This window comes from Crinia signifera, unplaced genomic scaffold (genome assembly GCF_055691185.1).
Source record: "Crinia signifera unplaced genomic scaffold, ASM5569118v1 HAP2_SCAFFOLD_270, whole genome shotgun sequence".
Taxonomy (NCBI): Eukaryota; Metazoa; Chordata; class Amphibia; order Anura; family Myobatrachidae; genus Crinia; species Crinia signifera.
Window position 1 is genome coordinate 47,276 of NW_028142163.1, and position 15,497 is coordinate 62,772.

The following is a 15,497-nucleotide window of genomic DNA, read 5'->3' on the forward strand; positions in this document are numbered from 1 at the left end:
AGGACTTGAGAAAAGCAAATGTAGTCCCACTACACAAAGTGGAAGCAAGGAAGAGGTAAGCAACTATCGACCAGTGATCCTTACATCAGTAGTAGGGAATTTGATGGAAACACTCTTAAAACAAAGATTTGTAGAATATCTCAAAACCAGCAATTTACAGGATCCAAAACAGCATGGGTTTACTGGGGGAAGATAATGTCAAACAAATCTTATTGACTTTTTTGACTGGGTGACTAAAGTAATAGATCAAGGTGGGGCTGTAGATGTAGCTTATCTAGACTTTAGTAAAGCTTTTGACACTGTCCTACATCGCAGACTGTTAAATAAACTTGAAAGCTTGGGATTGGATTCTAAGATAGTTGAATGGATACGAGCGTGGTTGCAGGACAGAAAACAGAGAGTTGTAGTAAACGGAGTACAGTCAAAGGAGGGAAAGGTTACAAGTGGAGTACCCCAGGGATCTGTACTTGGACCGATGCTTTTTAATATCTTTATTGGTGATATTGCAAATGGAATTGAGGGTAAAATGTTCCTTTTTGCAGATGACACAAAGGTATGCAACAGGGTAGACACACCATAAGGGGTAAAACAAAGCAATGAAGAAGGCAAGTCAGATGCTTGGTTGCATAGGGAGAGGTATCAGCAGTAAAAAGAAAGAAGTAATAATGCCACTGTATAGGTCATTGGTACGACCTCACCTAGAGTATTGTGTTCAGTTCTGGAGGCCATATCTCAAAAAAGGCTATAAATATATTAGAGACTGTACAAAGAAGTGCAACTAAAATGGTGCATGGCCTACATCACAAAACGTACCAGAAAAGACTAAAAGATCTTAATATGTATACTTTAGAGCAGAGAAGGGAAAGGGGGGACATGATAGAAACTTTCAAATATATCAAGGGTTTTAACAAGGTACAGGTGGGAGACATTCTTCACAGGAAGTGGAGCAACAGAACACGAGGACATGCACTGAAACTAGACGGAGGAAGGTACAGGTGGGAGACATTCTTCACAGGAAGAGGAGCAACAGAACACGAGGACATGCACTGACACTAGAGGGAGGAAGGTACAGGTGGGAGACATTCTTCACAGGAAGAGTAGCAACAGAACACAAGGACATGCACTGAAACTAGAGGGATGAAGGTACAGGTGGGAGACATTCTTCACAGGAAGAGGAGCAACAGAACACGAGGACATGCACTGACACTAGAGGGAGGAAGGTACAGGTGGGAGACATTCTTCACAGGAAGAGTAGCAACAGAACACAAGGACATGCACTGAAACTAGAGGGAGGAAGATTCAGGGGAAATTTGAGGAAGAATTACTTCACAGAAAGAGTAGTAGATAAGTGGAATAGCCTCCCATCAGAGGTGGTAGAGGCATATACAGTAGTACAATTTAAACATGCTTGGGATAGGCATATTGATATCCTTACAAAAAAATAAGGATCAAATATGGTTTGAGGTAACATGTTTAAAAAAGGAGCAGACTAGATGGGCCAAGTGGTTCTTATCTGTCGTCATATTCTATGTTTCTAAAGCTGTGGGAAGGGCCGCAGGCAGGCGCCACCTCCTCCTATGCTGGACTTCCCCCACCAGTAACATGGAGCCTAATGTAAAATGGAGGACAGTTTCCCTCTCTGGAAATGCCTCCAGCCTGCGCTACCAGTCCCCGGTGGTCTAGTGGAATCACTGCTGTGGGAGGCAGTGTCCATGCCAGCGCTGTGAACTACTCCCCACTGGATCACAGTCACAACAGCGATTTGTGGTCTCACTGAGAGTGCTTACCCTCCTGCTGTCTGGCCACGCTGCCCAGGAAGAGATGCGGTGCCCAGCGGGCTGTCCGGGTCCCTGTCTTCCGTCCACTCTCCTGTGCACACCCTGGGGGTGACAGGAGGTAATGGACGCCGGTGGGTGTGTCGGAGCGGCAGCGCTGCAGGCGCAATGTCAGCAGCGCTGCCCGCTCAGTGTAAAAATAAGAAAAAATTATTATTATACAAGTTGTTACATTATTGGGATGTAAGAGGCTCTTCTCTCTATATATACCTATCCAGGAGTCTATTTAATGATGAAGACTGGCATGGATTTACATTGCTATTAAGCAAATGCTCTTCTACAATAATTGCATTGTAACTGAAAAACGCTTATTTTGGCTGTTTTGAGTGACTTTCAGTTGAAAATGTCCTAGTGTATGGTCCACCGATGGCAGATTAACGATGATTTTACAGGCATTACTAGCGATGATGGCTGGTTTCTCAGCCATCATCGCTGAGTGTGTACGCACGGCTGCCGGGCTGAAAAAGGAAACCCTTTCAGCCTGGGTAACCGTCCTGCCCCGTTCCCCTGCTCCCCCAACCCGCAGTGTACCTGGCTGGACTTCTACTCCCTCCCTGCTCCATATTTTGACACTGCACAGAGCAGGTAAAAGAGGCTGCAGACTCCGTCCTCCCCGTCCAGTCGCCCGCCTCGCAGTGTATGCTAGCAGGGCTGATCCCCTTGTGCTCTCTCCCCTGCTCCATTTTGTGACACTGACTGCATGGAGCAGGGAGGAGAAGAGGCTTCTGTTATGATTATCGGAGGTAACCACAGAACCCAGGACCCTACGTGTCTCCCCGTGTTCAGCAGGCGAGTGCAGTGCTAGGCTTCAACGTTAGAAGGAGCTGATTATGCTGGCTCCAACCTCGATACCCCCAGGTCTTAGTGTGAGACAACAAGTCCACCGAGACGGAGAGATAACAAAAGGTGGAACTAACTAAAGCTGAGGGTAGAGTAAAGTCTACGGCCTCTGGGAGGGATCTGGGAGCAAAACTCCACAGTAACCCCTGGGCAGCAACAATGCTAGAAGATGGTATCAATGAGTATATACAAATATAATACACAAGATGATAAAGTAAATAACAACAAATGCAACAATGCACAAGGTGACCCCGGAGAGAATAATAAAATAGAGACAAGTGTGGTGACAAGCTGAGGTGGTGACAAGCCCAGGAGATAAGTAACAGACTGGAAGATGAGCAGGCAGACTGGCAAGGTGGCAGGACCAAAGCACAAAGACCAGGAACACACTGACTGAGGCACTACTAAAGAAGGCACACAGGACGCTATAACCGGCGCCATACTGAGGGAGAAAGTGCCTTAAATACCAATCACCCCGCCTACAAGCGTGGGTGACGTGAGCCGCCTGCGGGAGAATCGCCTGGATTCCTGGTGGAAGTTTTGGACGTTGCTTAGCAACGTCCCCGACGCTCCTCTGCCCTGCTGCTAGATGCCGGGCGGAAGTTCGGGGGCATTGCCTAGCAACATCCCCGCAGCATCCTAGCATTGCCACAAGGAAGATGGCTGCCACCAGCTCCGGTCCCTGAGCCTGCAGCGTGATCGCTGAAAGCAGAGCTCAGGGACAGAGAAAGGATGCGGCGGCAGCGGCCAGAGCATCGAACAGCTTCCTCACGCCATCTGCCCTGCCCACTGGCCCGCCCCCCTAAAGGCAGTCAGTACAAGTGAGTAGCCACTGCAACCAATGTAACTGACTAGTAGTAGTAGTACGTTTATTTATAAGGCGCCACAAAGTGTCCGCAGTGCCGTACATAGCCAACAAAAAACAAATTACAAGGTAACGTACAGGGTGTGTTGAAAAATACAGTATAAATAGGGGTATAGCTGGTAGAACTAAAATCAGCATCATTTCAGAAGTAGGTGTCAAAATTGTCGAGGAGACTAAAGATGAAGTAGAGGAAGAGAAGAACAGGACAGGAGCACAGGTGAGGTAATGAGGTAGGGTGAGTACGTGAGGAAGGAGGACCCTACTCATAAGAGTTAACATTCTAAAAATAGGTGGGTGGACGAACGAAAAACAATAGGATAAGTAGGAACGGATGGGAACGGAGGCAGGATAGGAGGATCAAAAGAGGTTAGGAGGAGGGATAGGCTAGTCGAAAAAAGTGGGTTTTGAGGGAGCGCTTGAAGGAGGTAAGGGAATCAGAAAGCCTGATGGGTGGAGGGAGGTTGTTCCAGTGCAGGGGGGCAGCGCGAGCGAAGTCTTGGACACGGGAGTGGGAGGAGGTGATTAGGTGAGAGGTCAGTCGGCGGTCAGCGATGGAGCGAAGAGGACGGGAGGGAGTGTGGATAGAGATCAGTGAAGAGAGGTTAGGAGCGGTGGAGGAGGAGAGCGCCTTGTAGGTGGTGGTGAGGAGTTTAAAAAGAACTCGGAAAGGAATGGGGAGCCAGTGAAGAGATAGACAGAGGGGGGTCTCTGTGGGACTACCCACAATATATACATTGCTGGCACAGGCCAGCAATATATATATTTTCACCACTGCCACCAATGTATATTTATGTAAGCACCACTGCCCATCACTGTTTATAAATAATAGTCAGTAACATATACATTGCTGGTGCAGGCCAGCAATGTATACGGTACCGCCACCACTGCCCACCAATGTATATTAGGTTATGGCGGTAATGTATACATTGCTGGCACAGGCCACCACCACTGCCCACCAATGTATATTATGTTATGGGGGTAATGTATACATCACTGGCACAGGCCACCACCACTGCCCTCCAATGTATACTGTATAGAAAAACCGGTAATGTATATACATTGATGGCACAGTCCCGCAAGGTATATACATCACCAGCTTATTCCTATTATATATTGTTGGCCAGTGGTACCAGTAAATTATACATTCTTGCCTGTGTGATTAAGGGGAAAATCATTTGATAGTGAATGGTTTCTACCTATGTGTACGGCAGCAAATGAAATCGCAGCTGTGCAGATGGGAGGGATTTCACCCTGGTGGTGTGGCATGGGGCAGGGTTTACCTGATCACTGGGCTCTGAATATACACAGCCCAATGATCAGTTCTGAATCAGGCCCCAAGAACAAAAACGCACTGAATAAAATGGCCCCTGCTCCCACCCTTGGCATTCAAACCCCGCCCAAATGTAAATAGCCTTATAATAAAAGATTTTTAGCAAAGTCTTTTGCCTCTTGAAAATCTCTTGCTCTTTGGGTAAAATAGCCCAATGTGTACGCACTACTTTGGTGACAGATATATCCATCAGAGATTTTGGCAAAGTCTTTTGAAATGAAAATCTTCTAGTGTGTATGGGCCTTTAATGATATTTTGCTTACATTATCAGCTGGAAACAAATGTTTAAAACATTCTACTAACACAGACACTACTGGTGTTTCATACAACAGGGGAACCTGTCAAGGGCGGAACTACCATAGGTGCAAGGGGTGCAGCTGCTATGGGGCCCAGAGCGGCAGGTGGCCCATCTTTGCTGTTTAAGTAATATGTTTTACATATATGTATCACCATCTAGTATATGAAGACACACAAATAGCAACTTTAACTTTGAGACAGCTGATAAATAGCTGAACATTCTTACTATTAAAAGGGAAATGATCCCACACACGGTTCTCGCACACGTGCTGTTTAACACGCGCACACACACACCTCTCACTTGTTTGTCTTATATGTGTTTTTTTTTATACTTTGCTTGTTTTAAAAATGACTCATTGAAAGCTACTTTTTATTGTAATTTTCGGTACTTGTTTCCTAGCACGGCGCCCAGATTTCCTACGTACAGCACCGTAGGCAGGGCTATTTTTGTGCAGGCTCTAGCAGGAACTGTGGCCCTTATTCTAGTTCACTCTTTCTGACAAAATATTTCTTAGATGGACAAAACCATGAGCACTGCAGGTGAGGCAAGTGTAAAACCCCACCCAAATCTAATTATCTCTGCACAAGTAACACCTGCCTCACCTGCAGTGCACATGGTTTTGTCCATCTAAGAAATATTTTGTCAGAAAGAGTGAACTAGAATAAGGGCCACAGTTCCTGCTAGAGCCTGCACAAAAATAGCCCTGACCGTAGGGAAATCGCATCCTATGGCCATTGTACCCCACAAAATCGCATGGCATGGCATCGCATGTCCCGCAAAATCGCATGCGATTTTATAGGGTGTGCGATGCCATGACACTAGCTGTACAATAATATCATTGTATGTCCCAAAAATAGGTTTAACGCACTATCCACGGCACCCCGAAGCGTGGCGAGCACAGAGAGCCCCTCGAGGGGCGGCAGAACGCGTCCTCCAACTGTTTCATTACCCCACTAATCCTGTCGGGTTACTTTACATAGGATACAAACAAAATTATTTGTAAATCCACTGGCGAGTGTTAACACAAGATAAGTATGACCACTTACACAATGGTACATATACTTTAGGGTAGAGCTTCCTTAGATCTAAAAGAAAACTCAAACACAGAAAGAAACCATAGTGTAGTATTGTTGAGATATGAATGAAATGGTGCTGTTTAATCAGGTCACTCACATTTCATAAGTAAATATGCGCATATCAACAAGGTCTTTATCTCTCTCTCAATCCAACATGTTCCTCCAATTTAACGTTCCCTGGGGACTCGATAAGAAGGTATATAGTGCAACACCGTTTGTCAAAATTTAAAATAACAATTTATTGGTTACACTCACATGTGATCGATAAAAACAAGCAAAATACCCATTCAGGGTGACAGGATCCAAATACTGTGCCACGGAGATCACGCAAACAACCCTCTGGATATCCGACCAGCGGTCCTCAGTGGGGATGCAGCTCCTTCCAATGGCCTCAGGATAGGGTCCGTTCGGTGGTGTTCACTTAGCTTAAGCGCGCTTTCGGGCAGGAATTGCCCTTCATTATAAGCTCCATGTATTCCGCGTCCACTTGCCACGCTTTGGGCTTGGTGGCTCGCTGCTCTCGCCACACTATATAAATTCAACTCCACGACGACGTGGATAGTGGGGTAATGAAAAAGTCGGAGGACGCGTTCTGCCGCCACTCGCCACGCTTCGGGGTGGCGTGGAGAGTGTGTGTGTGTGTGTGTGTGGGGGGGGTGCATTAAACCTATTTTTGGGACATACAATCATATTATTGTATACCTAATGTCATGGCATAGCACCCCAGAAAATCGCATGCGATTTTGCGCGAGGTGCGATGCCATGCGATGATATGGCCCTGGGGACATAAGTGCAGTGAATAAATTAACAAAAAAAATTGCATCGCATCGCAAAAATGGCATGCGATGAGATAGCCTGGGGACACAAAAGAAGTGAATAAATTACCCCCCCCCCCCCCCCCCAGATGCCTGAACTTACTCCAATGCTCTGCAGAATGGGGTATTTTGGATTATATTTAGAAACCACTCATTACTCCGACGTCGGAATCCCAACTGCTCCCTCGTGGGGGTCCACGACCCCCATAGAGGGAGAATAAAATAGGTGGCGAGCGCAGGGGTGAGGCACACTGCATGGGGGGAGGTACTGTAATTAATACACTGTCATAGGGGAGGTGTGAGACATACTGCATGGGGGGAGGTTCTGGGGTGCAATTAATACACTCATGGGGGGGTTGTGAGGCATGCTGCATGGGGGGGGGGTGAGGCATGCTGCATGGGGGGAGGTCCTGTAATTAATACACTGTCATAGGGGAGGTGTGAGACATACTGCATGGGGGGAGGTTCTGGGGTGCAATTAATACACTCATGGGGGGGTTGTGAGGCATGCTGCATGGGGGGGGGTGAGGCATGCTGCATGGGGGGAGGTATTGTAATTAATACACTCATGGGGGAGGTGTGAGGCATACTGCATGAGGGGAGGTGCTGGAATGCAATGAATACAATGTCATGGGGCGAGATGTGAGGCATGCTGCATTGGGGTAGAGGTTCTGGGGTGCAATTAATACACTGTCATGGGGGCTATGAGGCATGCTGCATGGGGGGGCAAGGTTCTAGGGTGCAATTAACACACTGTCCTGGGGGGAGGTGTGATGCATGCTGCACAGGGGGGGGGGGGTTAGGGTGCTGGGGTGCAATTAAAAAACGGATTCACCTACTGCAAATATATATATAAGAGGAGAAAACAAACAGATGGAATATATTGCGCTGGTGAATTGGGAACAGTAATAATTTTCCTGAGTCCCTATCACGCCTCTCACAGGACACATAGGAAATAGGTAAAATAAGGGAACTTTATCAAATCGTACAAATAACTAAAAACAATCCAAAATAATGAACCAAACATATATAAAAGTACATGAATAATGCAGTTATACATCTGTGACCAGTGACGGAGAGCCGGCCACCTTTATGACTATACAGAGAGCCCCAGATGGCAATCGCAGGGTTAATAGGCTGCTATCCCAGCTCTAAAGGTGCCCATACACAGTACAATTATTGTATACAATATCACATCGCATCGCATACGTTTTGCAATGAGATGATTTGAGTTCTAGTACAAAAAGTATGTGCAGCATCTCATCGCACCCAACAATTATACCGTGTATGGGCACCTTGAGTTCTGTGATGTAATTAATACATTGCCATTTGCACTGAGAAGTTATAAAGCAAAGTCAGCCTGGTGTAAGTGTCGTGTTTGGCTCTGGTCTGGCAGGGTAGGGGGTAACTGGTTGTTGTAGCAGCAGTAGTTGGTCAGGTCAGTGAGCTTATTACAGCAAGCAGCAGTCAGACGTGTTGTTATTGCAGCTGGGATGGATTAGACATGGAAGCGAGAGCACTGTAATGTATATCAGTCATTTACATGGTGCAGGGTATTGCCTGAGGCTGTAATTACATGCTCACCTGTCCCACTACGTGAGGAATGCAAATGGCCGTGCCCTCCTTGTGCCACGCTCAGGCTGGGCAGGAATATGTGGCAGAGTCTGGCTCCCCGTGGATGTCCGTGCTGTGCAGCTGCCGAGCTGGTTGGGGGAGGTGGGAGGCAGACAAACCTCTTCAGTCAATGTGCTACAAGACCCAGAGCACTAGAGGCAGGAAGAGGGGGGGAGTGGGGTGTGGGTTGGTTTTTCGGATGCTTTGCCTGCTGTATGGGCGAAAGTGACACATTTCCTCTATTAGGCAACCAGAGACTTCCTCAAGACCTACTGCGTGGGGGGAGGTGTGAGGCATGCTGCATGGGGAGAGAGAGGTGCTGGGGTGCAATTAATACACTGTCTTTGGGGGAGGTGTGACGCATACTGCACAGGGGGAGGTACTGGGGTGCAATTAATACACTGTCAAGCGGGGAGGTGTGAGGCTTGCTGCACAGGGGGAGAGAGGTGCTGGGGTGCAATTAATATACTGTCATGGGGAGGTGTGAGGCATGCTGCATGGGGGGAGGTGCTGGGGTGCAATTAATATACTGTCATGGGGAGGTGTGAGGCATGCTGCATGGGGGGAGGTACTGGGGTGCAATTAATACACTGTCATGGGTGGATGTATGAGGCATGCTGCGCAGGGGGGAGAGAGGTGCTGGGGTGCAATTAATACACTGTCATGGGGGGAGGTGTGAGGCATGCTGCACGGGGGGGAGGTGCTGGGGTGCAATTAATACACTGTCATGCGGGGAGGTGTGAGGCATGCTGCATGGGGGGAGGTGCTGGGGTGCAATTAATACACTGTCATGGGTGGATGTGTGAGGCATACTGCGCAGGGGGGAGAGACGTGCTGGGGTGCAATGAACACACTGTCTTTGGGGGAGGTGTGAGGCATGCTGCACGGGGAGAGAGGTTCAATTAATACACTGTCTTTGGGGGAGGTTTGAGGCATGCTGCACAGGGGGAGGGGTGCTGGGCTGCAATTAACACACTGTCTTTGGGGGAGGTGTGAGGCATGCTGCACAGGGGGAGAGGTGCTGGGGTGCAATTAACACACTGTCTTTGGGGGAGGTGTGAGGCATGCTGCATGGGGTGAGGTGCTGGGGTGCAATTAAACACTTGATACCTTTTTACAAGGGTTTTAAAAAGGTACAGGTGGGAGACATTCTTCACAGGAAGAGGAGCAGCAGAACACGAGGACATGCACTGACACTAGAGGGAGGAAGGTACAGGTGGGAGACATTCTTCACAGGAAGAGGAGCAGCAGAACACGAGGACATGCACTGACACTAGGGGGAGGAAGGTACAGGTGGGAGACATTCTTCACAGGAAGAGGAGCAGCAGAACACGAGGACATGCACTGACACTAGGGGGAGGAAGGTACAGGTGGGAGACATTAGTCACAGGAAGAGGAGCGACAGAACACGAGGACACGCACTGACACTAGAGGGAGGAAGGTACAGGTGGGAGACATTCTTCACAGGAAGAGGAGCAGCAGAACACGAGGACATGCACTGACACTAGAGGGAGGAAGGTGCAGGTGGGAGACATTCCTCACAGGAAGAGGAGCAGCAGAACACGAGGACATGCACTGACACTAGAGGGAGGAAGGTGCAGGTGGGAGACATTCCTCACAGGAAGAGGAGCAGCAGAACACGAGGACATGCACTGACACTAGAGGGAGGAAGGTACAGGTGGGAGACATTCTTCACAGGAAGAGGAGCAGCAGAGCACGGGGACATGCACTGACACTAGAGGGAGGAAGATTCAGGGGAAATGTGAGGAAGAATTACGTCACAGAAAGAGTAGTAGATAAGTGGAATAGCCTCCCATCAGAGGTGGTAGACGCAAATACAGTAGAGCAATGTAAACATGCTTGGGATAGGCATATTGATATCCTTACACAGAAATAAGGATATAATATGGTTTGAGGTAACATGTTTAAAAAAGGAAAGCACAGAAGAGATGGTAATAACAATTGTGCGCGATTAACACAGCGTGCAGCTTAAATACATACACCCAAGGGTTAACATCCAAAATAAACCCAAAGTACAAACGTGAAAACAAAAAGAAGAGGGTGCATACAATAAAGCGCTCAATGTGAACCTTGGTTCCATACAGATTGTAAATGTATATTACAGACTCCTTGTAGTTATCCAATGCCAGACCAGGAGGATGTCTGTAATGATAACCACCTCCTCACACAATAGATTGTGGTTGAGGTAGTAGAACAGAAAGGAACAATAGTGCAAAGTATCTTTGATAAAAGATGGATTTAATAACAGGCAGGGCCGTCTTTTCGTATGGGCTTAATGGGCACTTGCCCAGGGGCCCCAAGTGTATAAGGGCCCTATTCTGATAGCTGAGGATCCCCTTTTTCCAGGGATACCAGGATTTTGAAAATCGGCCCTGCGGAACTGGAGATATCCAACTTCGAAGCAGCAGTCCACATCTAACCTGTGAATTGCAATTCACAGTCATATTTCTCAGGTTCTCTCTGACTAGGGCCCCCATTTACCATTGATTGCATTTACAATGCGATCTGGGTGGAATATTACCACCCAATGCAATAATTTCGCCCCAATGTATTACCTGCTAGGCGCAGGGACAGAGCTCCAAAAAGAGCCCGTCCCTGCGATGCCTGGAGCCGGAAGCCGGGGGTCTGCGCATGCGCGGTTACGCGCTGACCCCCCCCCCCCGCGACCCTGCTGACCGGATGTGTAGCCATAGGCTACAATGGGCTATCACCATATCAGAATGGCGATAGCCCAGGGGTGCGAAGCCGGGCTGCCCGATGTTGATACATCAAGCAGCTTCGCATCCCCCATAGGTTTCTATGGGGGATGCAAAGCTGCTCGATGTATCAACATCGGGCAGCGCGGCCGGCGGCGCTGCAGGGGGGGATCGCAGCAGGGATCGGAGATTTCTGCCATGGTCCCCTGTGATACATTAGGGGGATATTTAATATTTGCGGTTAACCCCCGATAACGGGTGTTTTCGGAAATTTAGCAGCAAATATTGGTTGATAAATGTGACCCTTAGAGTTTTTCAGAGAGTATATTCCAAAAGCTGGGACTCTCCCCTTTCTGTTGACACTAGCAGCTTGTCTGTATCATGCCCAGAACCAGAGATTTCAGCCTTCCAGCAGCCGGTCCCTGCTCCAGCTCCAAACGTCTGGTGTACAGTTTTATATTTTTGTCAATGGATTGCTCTGGCTCCTGATCTCTGATCCCCAAGTCCCCAGTACCTCCTGAAAGTTGGGACTCTAGGTTTTTATACTATTGAAGGCTAAGAAATCTATTTCCAGATAATGACTATATCTACAGTCAAACATGCTGCCCATCCACCGGAAAATGACGAATATTAAGCCCACTCCATTATCCAACCCTCCCCTGCGTATAAAACACCCCTTACCTCCCTGGAAGTCATTTACAAGGGACCCTTCATTCAGCTCAGTGCCCCCTTCCACATGTTAAGGTGAGTACACATGGGTGCAATTTCATGTAAAATCGCTGGGAATATGGTCGCTGAGCGACCATATTGCCAGTGATTTGGAGCGCAGCTGGTGATAAATCGCCAGCTGCGCACTTCCGTGTGCACTGCCTAATGGTCACTGGTCGCAGGATCATGCTCCTGCGACCAGCGGCTTTCCCCGGTGATCGCTGTGCCGGGAGGTCAGCGCCGTGGAGATCAGCATTGATCTCCCCAGCCCCGTGCGGCTGCTCCCTCCCTCCTCCCATCAAAGTGACAGCAGCAGCGTCTGCTGCTGCTGCGCTCCCCCTCCGCCCCGTAGCAGTGTCTCCTTTTCATCGCTGATGAAAAGGAGACACTGAGCAATATGATTGCTGGGGATATTTTGCTAGCAATATATCCCCAGCAATCATATTACCCCGTGTGTACACAGCATTAGTGTTCACCCTCCCACCTCCTGTGCAGTAAAGGAGTAATTAGCAGAAGTTACTGCTCCAGGTCCTACATGTTGAGTGGAAGATAGAGCACCCCCTGCCACCCGTGGGACATCAAAGCTGCTGCTGATAGCACCCCCACCCCTAGGAGGGGAGAATGGGTAAGGGCCCCAGTGCATTGCTTTGCCCAGGGGCCCACACTGCTGTTAAGATGGCCCTGATAACAGGTCCACACTTACAAAAGGTAGACGGTTACAACAGCATAGGACATGACTCCTACAAGGCTCAGATGAAATTTTAGGCAGGCTCAGTCTCAGGGTCCGGGCACCAGTCCGGAACAGGGGATGGAACCACCGCAACAACCTGGTGATGACCTTGCTTCTGGGGGGGGGGGAGGAGTGCATGGAACTAGATGAACTAGACTACATTATTACACACAGAGCAGGCATTGTAATACCAGCTCATTGTAGGAGTTATAGTCTTGTAAGAATCATATATATCAGATATGTTTAATAAATCAAATTATTTTAGAAAAGCAGTAAGTTATCCAGCACCCTTATAGTGACATGTTTATTGTTTCGCTCTGCAATATTAATCCCATTGTGGTTACTATTTAACTTCCATAATATGTGAGTACAATACCCAAATTCAGAGTAATGTAATGTCACTTTTTTTTGCTTTTAAAATACAGTAATTAGAAAAAAACATGTCCTTTGCCCCAATGTAACTGACCTTAGAGATAAAGGGCGGTATTCAATGAGGCAGTTTCGCCAAGTTTTATGGTGAATCTGTGATTTTTTCGTGTGTGTCGGCGATTTTTGGAGCTCCAAAAGCGAATCACGCTATTCAATGAGCTATATTCGCCGATGGCGACCGGCGAATGAAGGACAATTCGCCATATGTTATTCGCTGCAAATCGCCGGGCTTTGTCAATAGGATTTTTCATTGGGATTCGCCATGATTCGCCAATAGTGTATTCAATGAGAAGTTGGCGAATCTATTTCTTGATTCTTCTCGCCGTTCTTCACCGAGTTTCCCTCGTCATCTTTTTATGGTGAACTTTTATATGAACTTTTGAAATAATTGGTTTTAAGTGTTCAATTTAACTCTGCAAGTGTAATCTAATATTATTTGCTGCCCTTGTGTGATTTTATGGTTGTAGAAGTGCTATATAAATATGTATTTAATTTTTTCTGGTATTTTTTTTTCTCCCACAATGCATTGTTATTACCCATGATTCACCTCAATTACCCATGAATCACCTCCCCACCTCACTCCTTTGTTTGGCCTTTGAGGAGATTACACAGCTTTTGCAGTCTGCTGTATTGGAATCGTTTTTTCAGGGTAATTTGCATTTTTTTTGCATTTCACTGCAATTTCTTAAACACTGACTACAGTAATGGAGCTGTTTAGGGATACGCCGGATTGGCTGAGATTCGCCGTTAGGGTCGGCGAATCTCAGCCACGTTGAATAGGTTGACTCGTCGAGTTCCGGCGAATCCCCATGCATGGCGAATCGCCGCAAAAAAGCCGGCAAATTGATGGCAAATCTAAAAACAGTATCGCCGTGACTGGCGATAAAAGTCATTGAATACCGCCCAAAGTAGAGAGTTTGCAAAGTAACCAGTCAGCTTCTGCATACCCTCCAACATCTGAAGAATGGAAATCTGTACACACCCGAAAGGGGGTGTGGCCATGAGTAAAGTGGGTGTGTCCACTGGTAAGGGGGCGTGGCCATCCTCTTTTCGTATTTGTACGAGCTGGGCATTTAAAATAAAATAACCAGCTGATTGCTGTGATGTGTGGGCCACATCACTGCTGGTGGCAGGCCTTTGACAGGGGGTGGGACGCCCGGCACCGGCCCGCGCAATGCACGGGAACAGGTGGGGGAGAGCCGGGGAGCCGACAGCGCACCACAGGAGGCATACCACAGGGAGGGAGCCAGGAGAAGGAAGCGGCGCACATGAGAGTGACTGAGACTGTGACGCCAGCTCAGGCATGTATAAAAATCGGTACATTCGGTACTATTAGAATTTGCCGGTTCAGACTGTTAAAAAACGGTACTGTACCGGCAAATTCGGTACAGTTGGAGGGTATGCTTCTGTCATTTATCTTGCACAGTCTAAGATGTGACAGAAGCTGATTGGTTGCTAGGGGTAACTGCTCCACTTTATGTATTATGAAGGTTCATACATAGCCATCTTTGTCTTTTGGAGTAAACAGAGCTACAGTATATAACATGAAGCAGCCAGCACTGTGTCTTTGGCTGATAGCGAGTGTAGCTTGTGACTGGGGGAAGGAAACATGGCAGCATAGTTCTGCTTCATACACACAATACATGGTAGCTCAGAGGCAGAGGCGTAACTAGAACTTTGTGGGCCCCATAGCAAAATTTATAATGGGGCCCCCCCAACTCAGGTCTCTACCAGTGCGCATCCCGCCGTGTGTGGTCACCATTAGTGTGAACAAATGTGCCCCTCCAATAGATATTTTCTAAAATAAAGAATGGACACATTCTATAAAAAAGTGTTTGGCCTCGCTTCAAAGGGTAAAGCCCCTCACAAATTATGCGACACACCGCAAAGCCCATTACACATTATGAGACACACCGCAAAGCCCATTACACATTATGAGACACACCGCAAAGCCCATTACACATTATGAGACACACCGCAAAGCCCATTACACATTATGAGACACACCGCAAAGCCCATTACACATTATGTGACACACCGCAAAGCCCATTACACATTATGTGACACACAGCAAAGCCCGTTACACATTATGTGACACACAGCAAAGCCCATTACACATTATGTGACACACCGCAAAGCCCATTACACATTATGTGACACACAGCAAAGCCCATTACACATTATGTGACACACCGCAAAGCCCATTACACATTATGTGACACACCGCAAAGCCCATTGCA

The 15,497-nt window shown here is 47.6% G+C and overlaps 1 protein-coding gene and 1 long non-coding RNA gene across 2 annotated transcripts in view; one reads left to right on the top strand and one right to left on the bottom strand.

Annotated features, from left to right (window-relative positions):
• Nucleotides 1–8,819, bottom strand: part of LOC146054606 (uncharacterized) — a 31,010-nt gene extending 22,191 nt beyond the window's left edge. The window contains exon 1 of the mRNA XM_083168080.1: nucleotides 8,644–8,819. The gene's annotated coding sequence lies outside the window, so the exon portion shown is untranslated. The remainder of the gene's footprint in view (nucleotides 1–8,643) is intronic.
• LOC146054607 (uncharacterized) overlaps nucleotides 3,287–15,497 on the top strand; it is a 60,837-nt gene continuing 48,626 nt past the window's right edge. Inside the window, exon 1 of the long non-coding RNA XR_014468285.1 lies at nucleotides 3,287–3,496. This is a non-coding gene — a long non-coding RNA (uncharacterized LOC146054607). The remainder of the gene's footprint in view (nucleotides 3,497–15,497) is intronic.